The 13088-nt window shown below is 46.1% G+C and overlaps 1 protein-coding gene across 1 annotated transcript in view; it reads left to right on the top strand.

Annotated features, from left to right (window-relative positions):
* LOC139052493 (tachykinin-like peptides receptor 86C) overlaps positions 1–13088 on the top strand; it is a 571207-nt gene that overhangs the window by 122200 nt on the left and 435919 nt on the right. The window lies entirely within an intron of this gene.

The following is a 13088-nucleotide window of genomic DNA, read 5'->3' as shown; positions in this document are numbered from 1 at the left end:
ATAACTCTTCAAAAAGCTCAATTTCCAAAACGCTCTAGAGCAGTCGGAGAAAGGTCAGCGAATGTGAAGGCTGCTTTAATGTTTGTGCAGTTATGCATGCTTCAAGAACTGAGGCAAAGCTTTGGCAACTGCTTGGCATATGCTGCATTTGTATGCCATTCTGCATGTTGTGGGGTACTTGAGTGGACTCAACCTCTGTAACAGCAACAAATTTAAAATTACATAGAAATTAGCAACAAATTTTGCGTAATGGGAAATGTCACAAATCATAGCTCACACTGAGGCTGCAGCTTCTAAATTTTATTATACATCTTTAACTACTGCGAAACCATGATGGTCAGCTTGATAAAAAAATTGACATACACAACTCTTGCTTTTCGAAAGCAGAGTAGCCTTACTGCAATGGTGTTACACCCTGTATAATCTGCAACTAATTTACAGAGAAGTGCAGAAAGTGAAGCACTGACAGCACAATTCCTGTCAAATTTACTATCTGCAGTAGTGGCAATAGAAAATACATACACTTACACTGTGTGCTACTAAAAATCGGTGGGAAAAATATTTCGGAGCTAGCACTTCAGCTTCGTTAAATTCGTACTCAATGGTGGCAGTGGAAAGCAAACGTTCTTTGAACCCTGACTCCTTATATGTATTATCTGAAGATGCAAACAAGCTTAGCAGGCATCTAAGAAAAGCTGGGCATAAAATGTTTAAAGCAGCCCACCTGGCTTGTGTGGTTGTGAGCACTTAAATGGTCAGATGACCCAACAATTACTGTGATGCACAACAGTGAATGTGAACCCACCACACAATGTCTTTTGAGGACCGAACACTGAGAACGTAATCTCATAGCTCAATTAAATTGCGTTCCACATGCGAAATAAACGGGATGATCTGACAATGGAAATGACCATACACCACTAGCCAAGCGCCTAGGAATTGCCTGCGTAAAGGCTAGGGTGAAATCACCTTAACACTGTGGAGGGAGCTGCCCGTTTATACAGCCAAACAGTTGCAGATTCGCTATCCTTGCAGCAGGGTATACCGTACTTCTCGCTGAGGCTGCATTGTGGGGTTCCGTCAGTGGTACAAAAAATACAAGCGATGCCTACGCGTGGAAAGCCGCGTGATTATCGGTCCGCATTACTGCAATGAATGCGTCACTGGCTCACTCACGCACTTTTCGTGGCTACACAAGGAGTTAGTAAACACAAATTTGGGTACCCTAAGCATGATACCGTGCGCGTGCTGCGAGCAGCTACCAGGCGATAATCGAGTGCTGCTATAAAAATTAACCAGTAATTCACCTGCACATTCAACAGTACATTCAATTGAATAAAGCAGATTTATATGCATGCAAGTGATAGATGGTTCCTTTTCGTGCTGATCTAACCACTCTGAAAGTATAACAATTACGTTTAGAGATATCGAAACATTTTGAAACAGTGTCAATAACACAGCACGAGGTGGCATTTTCAAAGGTGTCTGTGAGTGAGGCCAGCTGGCACGCGCTCTCACGCGTCTTTGTTGATGCAAACCACCATTCCTCGCTAGGCGCTGTGGGCGCAAGGCACGTAAACGCGAACTTTCGCCTGTACGCAAGCGTACGAGTGGTCTGGGCTTTAAAGTTACCCTAAAGGCGACGATATAGTTCGACGTAGTGCGCGCGCGCGCGCGGCTCAGCGACGTCACGTTGGGCAAAGCGCGAAACTACATGGACTACACTCCGGCGGCACTCAACCGACAGCGCGTTCGGCGGCTTTCCGCACGCTTCGATGGCTTCCGGCGCGGGATTCGTAAGGCGCTCGCTGCTTCATAAAGCCACGACCAACCTTCTGCGCATGCGCTTCTCCGTTGCCACTACCTTGGCCGCCACGCCGCGCCGAAACTGTTTGACTGTATACATAGGGGGGGGGGGGGGGTAAATATGTGCCTGGCGCGACAAACCTGACGTGACCGACCATCAGCAGCGCGCGTGCGCCGCGAACAGCGGAGAAGCCTCAACTCCAACCACAGCTCAATTTCATACAGCGTTTGCGATCGAATCCCCGAATGTTATACCTCATCGCTGCAAAAAGGAAGGCCTAACTCATGACCACATGCAGCAACAAGGCTCCGTTCACTAGCGCTACAAGGATTTGCGGCATTTACTGTAGTTGCGGTGGCAAAACCCATCACCCGCTATACAAAACAAGGAGCTACCGCTAACGAGATAACACAGTTTGGTCGTGCACGTAAGCAAAATGAAGCCAGAATGAGGTACTAACCCTGCTTACCTTGTTTCAGCGTGGACGAGCACTATGCCATCTCATTTGTTGGGCGCTCCAAATTTCTCCCACATGCAGCACTAGCAAGACACAAGACATCAAATACACGATACTGCTATAACCAACCAAGCAAACATACACGCACTCAGCGACTACCATTAACGAGAAGCTCGCGAGAAACCCAACATCGACTTTCACAGTTACCGCACGGGAACAAAAACATTAAGGCGCAATTCGTAAAGTGCGCGAAGGGGCTGCCATATTACGATTCCGCATATGAATGTTGTGTTACTCCACTGCCTCCGCAAGATAGTTGGGTTTCGTTTTCGGCATGTTGCAGTTTCCTATTTATAATATTGAATGTGCGTTACGAACCGGTCGGATGTAGTGTGAATGACGACCGTATTAAGAAAGTTATTCTTGGTGCGCTGCGCCGTTGCTGTACCGCGGCTGTCATAGTCGCTCGCGGCGCATCTTAGGCCCTGTTTACTTGATGCCTTGCGTCGCCGGGCTCATTGGTGAGACGAGAGCAAACGTCCCTCGCGGTAGCGTGGAAAAAATACCCCCCCCCCCCCCCCTCTCTATTCTCTATTAGCATGGAGAGCTCTTTGGAATACCTTACATTCTGAAAGGGTCACAGCGCACATCGCACATAGAGACGCAATACCAGCGCTTGTGTTGTGTATTTTTTTGTCTCTCGTCCCCGTGTGCGCTGTGATACCTTCAGAATGTCTATCTATTCTGCTTCGTCCGGAATCACGAGGAAGAAGGGGGCTCACAGATCAGCGAGGTAATCTAGAAACGTTGGAACAGACTATGATTCCGTGACGCCTGCGGGCGCTGCAGTCTTAGCTGCCCGTTGGGAGTATAACGAGGTTCGCACCACAGTAATGGGAAACAAGAGTTCAGCTCCGAAGACATCGATTTGGTTTTCTAAGAACCAGTCGACACCTACGACCATAACAAGTTGCTTAAAGAGACACTAAAGAGAAACAATAAACGAGTTTAGAGTAATGAAGCATTGTTTGAGAACCCTGCAGGCAGCCATTAAAAAATATAGTTGGAATATTAGATGAGAAAATGATGGTCCAAGTATCAGTATTTGAATTTAGCGCCAAAACCCCAGTGCCGGCACGTCAGCGTGACTTCAGGGATTCCAAAGTATGTTTTCGCATTTGGACCGCGTTGGCTGAATAAAGGTTCCCGAAACGTGCCATGTTTAATATTCGGTTCCTTTAGAACACAATGTAGTCAATCTGTACCCCTATATATAATTAGTAGGCCCTAGAAGACGCCATCAAAATCCAAGACGTCACAGCCCCCAGGTGCGGTAACTTAAGTAGGCGTCGCCACCCGTCTTTTGTTCTTGCGCTTTTTCTGGCTCACGAAACGTCTTATTGTTGTAAGAGTGGTGTTTTTGGTGTTGTAGAACGGCAATTTACTGATGTAGAAGAAATCATTTTTCGCTTTAGTGTACCTTTAAGGTCTCTTTCTGATACTGCATAATGCTCTGTACGCGTCCAGAATACATGGCGTATCTTCCCAGTCACCAATCACGTCGTATCATCTCGGGTCTCTGCATGCTTCACTCTCTCTACTATCACCCAATAGCCACACACCCTCGACTACAACCCCCACCTAGAATCTCGCCCCCCTCAGCCACAGCTGTCCAATCGCGCACATTCAGTGCCGTACGTCTTCGATAAACGATTCTTTTTTTTCCAAATGCGATAGCACTGTGGAACAGGCTGCCCGACTGTATTGTCTCTTCCACCGACCGCACGATTTTCCATGAGAAACTAACAATCCACTGCACTTGGAATGGTTTGTTAGAAATGCATTTGCTACTTGACCGCTTTTAAGGAATTAATTGATAGCGATTCGTTCTCAGGCAAAGTATGTATTTAGTAGTATTGATGGAGTATATTTTTTGTTGTATTTTATAGTTTTTTACAGCGATTTCGATAATAGTACCGCTTGCTCGGTTCCCTCCTGAGCATTGTTGCCTTTTCTATTCTACGCCTATCTTTTCTTCTTCTTTTCCCTCCTTTGCGTGATGATGAGTTCCTCACACTTTGTTTGCCCCGCGCCTTATGTAATGCCTCCGGGCTTTTAAGGCTTCAATAAATGAAATGAAATGAAATGAAAGGTTACCGAGAACTCCCGGTGACAGATATAGTGACTGGGCGGCTCACGTACGCACGTGTGTGCTCCGTCCCCAGTCATGCTTCCGAGCACGCTCCTTGCGTGCTCATTGGAAGATGAAGCCCCGGAATATTTTGCATGATCACTGCAGCATACGTCGGATGTGTTGGCTACGTATGGTAACGAGTTCGCTCCGAATATGCCGAATAACAGGACAGTCGCATCTGGCTACATATCCTCTGCTTTGAAGGACAATGCCGCTGACTTCTTCTAATCAAATCAATGTTTATTAAAATTGTTACGTCGTGTGAATTACACAGGCGACGGACCCTTAGTAAAACGAGTGTAAAGGAGCCCTCAACACAGGTCCTCAGACCTAGGGGGCCATAGGCGAAGTCTTGTCTCTTTCAGCCTACTGTCTACAGCGTGCCGCATGTGGTTTCAGGGTTGTGGCACCACCATTGAATATAAGTTGCTTCGCGCACTAGACCACAGCTTGCACATTTGTACTGTTCTCACGGGCTCAAAGTCGACATCGGCTATAAGTGAGGCCATATCGTGGAGGTCTCCGGAGCTTTCAGCCAACTGGTGTTCTTTAAAGGGCACTGATATCACACACCACACGGTCGCCTTGCATTTCACATCCCTGGAAGCACGGCCGCCTCGAACGGCATCGAACCCGCTTCCTCGGGCTCAGCAGTTGAGCGCCTCAACCACTGACCCACCGCAGCGCTGCATATACGGATGGCTTGCTCACGTATATTCTATGCAGTGTGGTTTTTCAAGCTTGGGAAATGGCGCGTATGTGCAAAAACGTTATGCGTCAACTCTCGGTGGCTTAGTAGCTCGGTGGCTTAGTAGCTGTAGCATTCGGACTCTGAACCCAAGAACGCGGGATTGAATCCTGGCTGCATAGGCCGCATGCATTCTAACGGAGTCGGGAAGAGTAATTAACCCTAGATGGTCGAAATTCCTCTGAACTTCTCCACTGGGGACCGCATACCATAACGTATCATTCCAAAGCATCTCTATACCGACTGTCCCCATGTCTGCGACCACATGTCTTGTTCCAATAGCCCTGTGTCGAATGACATCTTCTACAGATGTTTTAGTGAAGTAATTCTTGAAGATAAAGAGACCCTAAACACAAGTGATATTAATAAAATATCCTCGGCATCCAGTATTTCTGTTAAATTCAACAACAACCATTTCTCTTGCGTAAACATTTTCTGTTAAATTCAAGAAAAGTGCATATATAGCGCTTACTGAAAAAAACTAGTCTTCTAAAGAAAGGAATTTCTTGTGTTTTTACTCGAAGAACATTTCAGTACCAAAAAACAGAAAGTCTACCTCATTGTTGTGTTACTTAACAGATATTTGTTACAGTGCAGCATACCACAATAAGCTGTAGTCAACAACTGGTGCATTGCGCTGTTGCTTGCACAGGCAGAATGCGCAGAACACATGCTGCCGGGTAAAAAATACACGCTACTCATACGGCAAACCGAACCATTTTGAACAGCTTCATCACATGCGATCTACACCGCCGACTCAGTCACTTTTAATCAATCGGCTGGAAAAACGACTGCAAGAAGTGTACGCGCATCGCTAGAACCGAAAGACCGGGCAGTTTGGTGAGAACGTTTGAACAAAAACAATCTTAACGTTGGCGTGAGAGCAGTGACGCAAACATATGGACTCGTCATTGAAACTTTCGTACTCACTGGTCACAACACAATTCCATAATTACCACATAACGAGGCTGGAACCGCCAACGCAGACGCCGCGTCTCTAGCTCGTCAGAGACCCGACAGCTGCGTTTTATGAAAAAGATACATCGTTCCTCATTATCTCTGGTGAGGGACAAGACGGCGGACGGAATGATTCCAGCCTCCTTGGTCGACGAAACAAAGCCTTCCAGTAGGCGGGAGTGTGGCGAACCGAGGCCAAGGCACAGAACGGTTTGCGGCGATTGACGACCACAACAGCGACAGATGTTTCCCAGCGTCTCTAGCCTATGCGAGAACTTTTTGACTGGCAGAAAATTGTCGCGTAGGCGCGTGAATTGGCAAAGAACAGCACTTTTTTGCTTTAATTATGCAGTAAGAGCTCCCTATGTGCCATGGAAGCTCTTGATAAAAGAAGGAAGTCAGAATCACGCAAGAATATTTTTGGGGACAAAACATGCCCTGCATCTTATTTTCGAAAGGGCGATATCGCCTGTTCCTTCCAAAAAGCTTGTCACCCGAACTCTGTAATATTCTGCATTGGGAATCAACCTGTTGAAGCGAATGTTCCCAATCAGCATTTTTAATAAATTGTTCGATAAATGCAAGGCTACAGAGACCCAGTATGTTTTAAAAAATGAGGTAATAGAGTAACTATAATTTTCTTTATTAAATGTTCGTGCGAGCCGATTCTGGATTCTAAAGAGGCTATTCGCATCAACCGCTCAAATATTGTGAACTTTTGGATTATTATTTTAGTGCTTATTTCGGTTACAATTCGCACAGCGTTTTTCCGTGGCATTCATTCGCTTACCGTGGTGGGCAGACAGAATTAAAGAAGGCCCAGCAACCCAATGTTACCATAACAAATAAGAAAACAATGACTGAATGCGTATACCAATAGGCATAATAATTTCTCATCACTCCCCCCCCCCTCCCTCCACACGCCTCATTCTTGACGATAACCTACGCTACACCTATGTTGCCGTCACAGCGCTCCAGAATTATTCAACCATGTCATATAAGCTTCAGTGTAACATGCCAGCTAACCAACTGCAGCTTGTGGTGTTTAGCAAATGAAACGAATCTGACTGTTATGTTGACTGTTATGACTGTTATGTTGGTTTTGATCGCTGCCCGTGTACACTATTCGAATAGGTCGTCCTGCGAAATTCTTCTATAGCATGGTCGTTTCCGAGCAACTGCAATCCAGCATTTGCGTTAGCCAGCACGCGCACTGGCATCGTGTCCCATTATAGCTCAGTTATGCACATCCCAAAGAATGTGCTCATTTGCTGCAGGTACAGTAGCCGAGGATTTCACGTTCGGCGGACCACTCGCCGTTGCACAAGAGCGCACTTTCAGCATTTGTATCACCGTTCCCTTGGTGCTCTGGCACCGTGCAGCTTTCCTGTACTCTTTTCTATTTATTTATTAATTCAGATACCTACACCACCCGTTGAGGGCATTTTTGTAGGGGGGATACAGTTGCAAAACATACATCGTCATGCAGATGAGACTGTGTAAATAACGAACAACAAACAATAAAAATACAACGCATTCCAATACTTAGCAAACTGATAACAAAGGAATAATTAAAGCTAGACGTAAATATTGTCATAAGAACAAACGTATACAAAAAATTCGCAAACGCACAGCAACATAGTACAAAAAAAATTATTCAAAAAAAGGCGTGACAGAGCATTTTCAAAAGAAGATTGCGAGGCTAAGACAACTTCTGGCAATTTATTCCAGTCATGCACTGTTTTTGGGAAAAACGAGTTTTTAAAGACATTTATACGGCACTGGTATTCTTGAAACTTTAAAGAATCTTCTAAACGGGACGATATATATCTGGGAGCTTTCATGTATGAATCTTTAGACAAGCCTGTTGCGCCTATAAAAATATTGTAAAATAGCTTAAGTCTAAGGTATTTGCGTGTGTCTTGCAATAGAGGCCAGCCCAAATTTTGGCACATCTGGGAGCTGCTTTTGGTGACATCATAGTTTGAGGACACAAACCTTGCTGCTCGTTTTTGAATTCATTCAAGTTCGCTGATAAGTGTTTTTGTTTATGGGTCGCAAATCATACAACCATTTTCTAAGATTGGACCCACGTTTGTCAAGCAGAGTGTCACCTTCAATTTAGCAGGTGGCGGCTTGAAATTGTGTTTTAGAATGTTTAACACACGGCTAGCTTTGGCAGCAATATTGTTAACGCGGTCGTTCCAAGAACGGTTGTTTGCGAAGATAACGCCCAAGTACTAGTAATTCCTAACAAATGATAAGTTTCTGTCGCCTAAAGAGTACTGGGTAGGTAATGGATACTTTTTATTTGTAAATTGCAGAACTTTACATCTTCTAAATTTTAATGTCATGTTCCATGTTTTTCACCATGCCAAGGCAGAGTGAAGGTCACTTTGCAATTGATAAGAGTCGCTTATACATGTGACGTCACGGTAAATGCCACAATCGTCAGCATACAATCTGACCCGACTGGAGACCCGGTCAACTATGTTATTGATAAATATTTAAAAAATAAGAAGGCCCAAAACTGATCCCTGGGGAACACCCGATACGACTGCAATATCATATGAACTTGCGCCTTCCAGAATAGAGCGTTGCTTTTAACCGATGAGGCCCGCTTCGAGCCATTTCAGCAGGGTGGGTGGAACCTTTACAGTAGGAAGTTTCAGTAATAATAAATTATGTGCGACAGAATCAAAAGCTTTCTGCCAAAAACAGAAAAGGGTGCAGTGGCTGTTATGCTTCGAGCCAGGAGGAAGGAATCTGTCGAGAATGCTGAGTCAATCTAAAAAGTGGCCCGCTGTCCTGGTGCATTCCTGGAGTATGATGACCTTCGATTTTACTATTACAATGGGACCTTTTAGCTAGTGCGCTTGAACATTATTATTATTATTATTATTATTATTATTATTATTATTATTATTATTATTATTATTATTATTATTATTATTATTATTATTATTTATATGTCTAGCTTCTGCAATCGTCAGTTTTTCGGCTGACCATCGGCATGGACAAGAGCGAATTGCTTGAGTGCAAATAAAGGGTTAGCGCCTGCGTATAGCACCACAGAGGCGTCGATCGCTTTGTTACAGGCAGCGTATCATCCATTTCGGTTACGGCTGAGAAGCACCGACTGCTAGCATCACGGCCGCTCTCTGAAAACAAATGCATAGAACCCTCGCTAGAGACGTCGCAGATTGCTGGAATCTAAAACTCTCTTCACGCTGCAAGCTTACGAATTGTTGTTTGGTAGCGAGGCCATTGAAAGGCTAACGTTTGCTTTCGGATATTTGTTGCACGATTTACGTTTTATGAAAGGCAACATCACGGTTAAAATAATGAAAAGGCCCGTCATCGAACAGAATAGGTGGCATGATATGCGAAAAAGCCAGTAATGGTAACACTGACAGGCGTCGTAAAACGAAAGCGGAAACGCAGACGAATTGGTCTCGGGAATATCGTCGTGTCGAACGACGAGTAGAGGCCGTGGTGGTACTCGCTGCGTAGTCAAGTAAACTGGGGGAATAATTTCACGTTCCTTAGTTCCGGCTACACGCCCATTTTGAATTCCAGAATCACAGAAATAGACTTTTAAGGAGATTTCCATTCAACTTTAGCATATAAAGATGTAGCACAGAGTTCGTAACTAGAAAGTTAATAATGCAATCGCATTAGTTAGTAAGCACATTCGTTAGGTTTTTCTTGCAAATGATATTCGCCTGGGCAAATAATTTATGTGCCGTGACGGAAATCGACTAACCTGTCTTTATGTTTCCAAGTAACATTAAAAAAACATACTTTGACCGCCACAGTGCGAGGGCAATTGCCCCGTAACCGATACCACGGCGACTGGGTGGCCCCAGCAATAAGTGGGACGAATCCTCCTGTATCAAAACGAGAATGGCTCTGCCCAATCTGCGTGTGGGCTCCCGTCATGTGTACGCAGCCTATAATTGGCAACACGAGCGACGAGCTCTACATGTCCTCTGAAGCCAGTCAGGCTTGGGACCAGCGGGTTTCTGCAAAGCCCTGCGCTGACTTGGACACAGCTCAGAGCATCAGCAGTGCATCATTCATAAGCTGTCTTCACGATTTTCACTTCTTCTCACGATATCAGTTTGATATACCTACGCATAACCCTATCTTACCCCTTTAACACGTACTGTTTCACTCTTATTGAATTTACGCGCATCTGCTTTGGCGCACATAATCAAAAACAGATTTCAATAAATAGCCCTCACTACAAAACACAGCAATAAGCGTGCGAAAAAACTCAGTTTAATTGCTATAGCAGTTATGCGGTGACTCCAGGCACACTTCTGCCGTCGGCCTCACCGTCGCCATGAGGTTCTGTATAAAATCCAAGGGCGATGAAACCGTCGCCGCGCGTCGTGTGCCGTATGTGAGAGTGAAAGCGTGCTAGGGTGAGCTGGCGGACGCGGATCGATCCCGCGTGCGCGAGCGAGGGACGGGGGCCGGAAGCGTGCATTCTCCGGTCGCGCGCGAGGCATAGGGGTCAGGCGAGGGAGGGGGTGTTCTTCTCCGGTGGCTGCTAGGGTGCCTCGATGTCCTCCTTGCCCGTCAATCCGTACACAGAGGAGACATCCAAGGCATCTACTATGGCATATCTTATTTTCTTGTTGCGCAAGCTCAACAGAAAGGCACATTTGACACAAAGTGGTGCAGAGTTGAAAACACACCCTCACGGGTCTGGACGATCCTACATTGTAGCCCTGTGTGTGTCAAATGTACCTTTCTGTGGTCCTTGTTGTTCAGCTTGCACAGCAACAAAATTGGATATGCCGTACCAACAAGCCCCTATAACTATCCTTGTCTACTACGGCATTGGGCATGTCAATGGCGGACACCGTAGTATAAGCCTTTGGCGGACGCCGTAGGGATGCGTTGCCGGCGCTCGTGGTGGTGGTGGTAACAACTTTATTGAGATTCTGCTCAGTGGCAGGCCCGAGTCCTAGGATGGCCCCTCACGAGGAGCGACCCTTTCGGCAGAGGCAACGAGGGCTTCTTGTAGTTTTTCATCCGGCGTTCTGAGCAGCTCCTCCCACGTCTGTTCTGAGGGAGCTGGCAGGAGCGACCTGGGAGAAGGTAAGCCCTCGCACCCCCAAAGAATGTGATTTTGGGTAGCCAATGTCTGATTTGTGCAATTTTGACATATTGAGTTCCATTGCCCGTTGGTAATTATGGCCAACCAATGTGGGCTGGGGAACGACTTAGTCTGGAATCGACGCAGGATCGAGGCTTGCGCTCGCGTGAGGCTTGCATTTGGAGGCGGGTAGATTCACCTTTTTTGCTTGTAGTAGTTTGTTATCTCATGGTATGTCGTCGGTGCCTCATCCATGGGATACGAGTCTGAGGGGCACACCTCCCGGTTGATTAGACCTCGGGCTACCCATTGCGCCTCCTCATTCCCTTGATTCCCCGAATGGGCTGGGACCCATACGAGTTCAGCAGTATTTTCATTTGTAAAGTCCTGTAGGACTCGCGCTGCACAGACGCCTTTGCTGCCTCTCGAAAAGTTGACGATTTCCATTTTGGAGTCGCTTATGATATTTCGCACGGACGGATTCGTGGTGGCCACAGCAATGGCAGTCTCCTCTGCTTCCACGGTGGACGCTGTTTTTATGGTCGCGGCGTTGAGGATACCTCCCTCTCCGGTCACGACGCTCACTACGTAAGTTTGGTGATCTTGCTTTGCTGCATCGACATAAGCAGTGTGCTGGTTGCTTTTGTACCTTTCTTGAAGGGCCTTGGCTCTGGCAGACCACCTCTTGACGTGTCTCCCAGGGAGCATGTTCTTGAGTAATGGTCTTATAACCAAACGGCGTTTGACCGCACCGAGTAATGTTGTTCTTCCTGCTGAATTCATAACAGGATTCAGCCCGAGTTTACTTAGAATGACACTGCCAGTTGCACTGCTGGAGAGTCGTTCACGTTGGGCTGTTTTATGGGCCTGCACGAGTTCGTCAAGGGTATTGTATATACCTAGCTCAAGTAATCGTTCAGTGTTCGCATACCTCGGGAGACCAAGGGCAGTTTTATAAGCTGTGCGAATGACGCTGTTAACCTTTTCCTTGTCAGAAAGGCGTAGGTAGTAGTAGGAGAAGGAATACACGATGCGACTGGTCAGGAAAGCCTGCGTCGCTTGGCAGATATCAGCCTCCTTCATACCGCGGTGTCCTGTGGCTACTCGTCTGATTAGGCCACATATTTGGCGGGCTGTCATCTGTAATCGGACAGTCGCCTCAGAATTATGGGTGTTATGTTGAATTAGCATGCCCATGACTCTTATAGTCATTACGGACCTCAACTTCAAAGCGATCTGCTATGTTTGCAGAGTGCGCGTACTGCGGGCACTTCGTATGCGCCGTGCTTTCAGCGTTTCGTTCGCGTTGAAGGGAGAGATGAACGAAGATCCATTCGCTTGCTGCGGCCGCAATTCCTCGCTCCAGCATTCTAACAGCGAGTTTCAACGCTCATCGAGCGAGATGTGTTCATCTTTCTCTCTGTGCGCACCACACCGGGCTTGCTAATTTAATTAACACACGCTGGCGGGGCAGCTGGTTTGAATCCATAATAGAAGTTGTAAGCGCGACTGAACAAAGACGTAGAAATAAGAGGACACACAAAGACGGCGCTGTCTCTGTTCGTCTGTTTCTTTCTACGTCCACATCCAGTCACGCTTAAGCATTCTATCATTATTAATTTACGTAGTAAGCGAATGTGTACAATTATACGGCCGATAAAGTTGCTATCCTTATTTTGCACAGCTATCTACTAATTTGCTATCGCAATCGGTAAATCACCTTTTGGGCGAAACTGCGATATTTTATTTTTCATGCCAGTTCTTATGAAGAAATACTGAAGAAATCAAGCCAATGTCTTTGCATTGCGGCTTATT

The sequence above is a fragment of the Dermacentor albipictus genome, unplaced genomic scaffold (genome assembly GCF_038994185.2).
Source record: "Dermacentor albipictus isolate Rhodes 1998 colony unplaced genomic scaffold, USDA_Dalb.pri_finalv2 scaffold_25, whole genome shotgun sequence".
Classification (NCBI taxonomy): domain Eukaryota; kingdom Metazoa; phylum Arthropoda; class Arachnida; order Ixodida; family Ixodidae; genus Dermacentor; species Dermacentor albipictus.
This window is presented reverse-complemented; position numbering and strand designations above follow the sequence as displayed.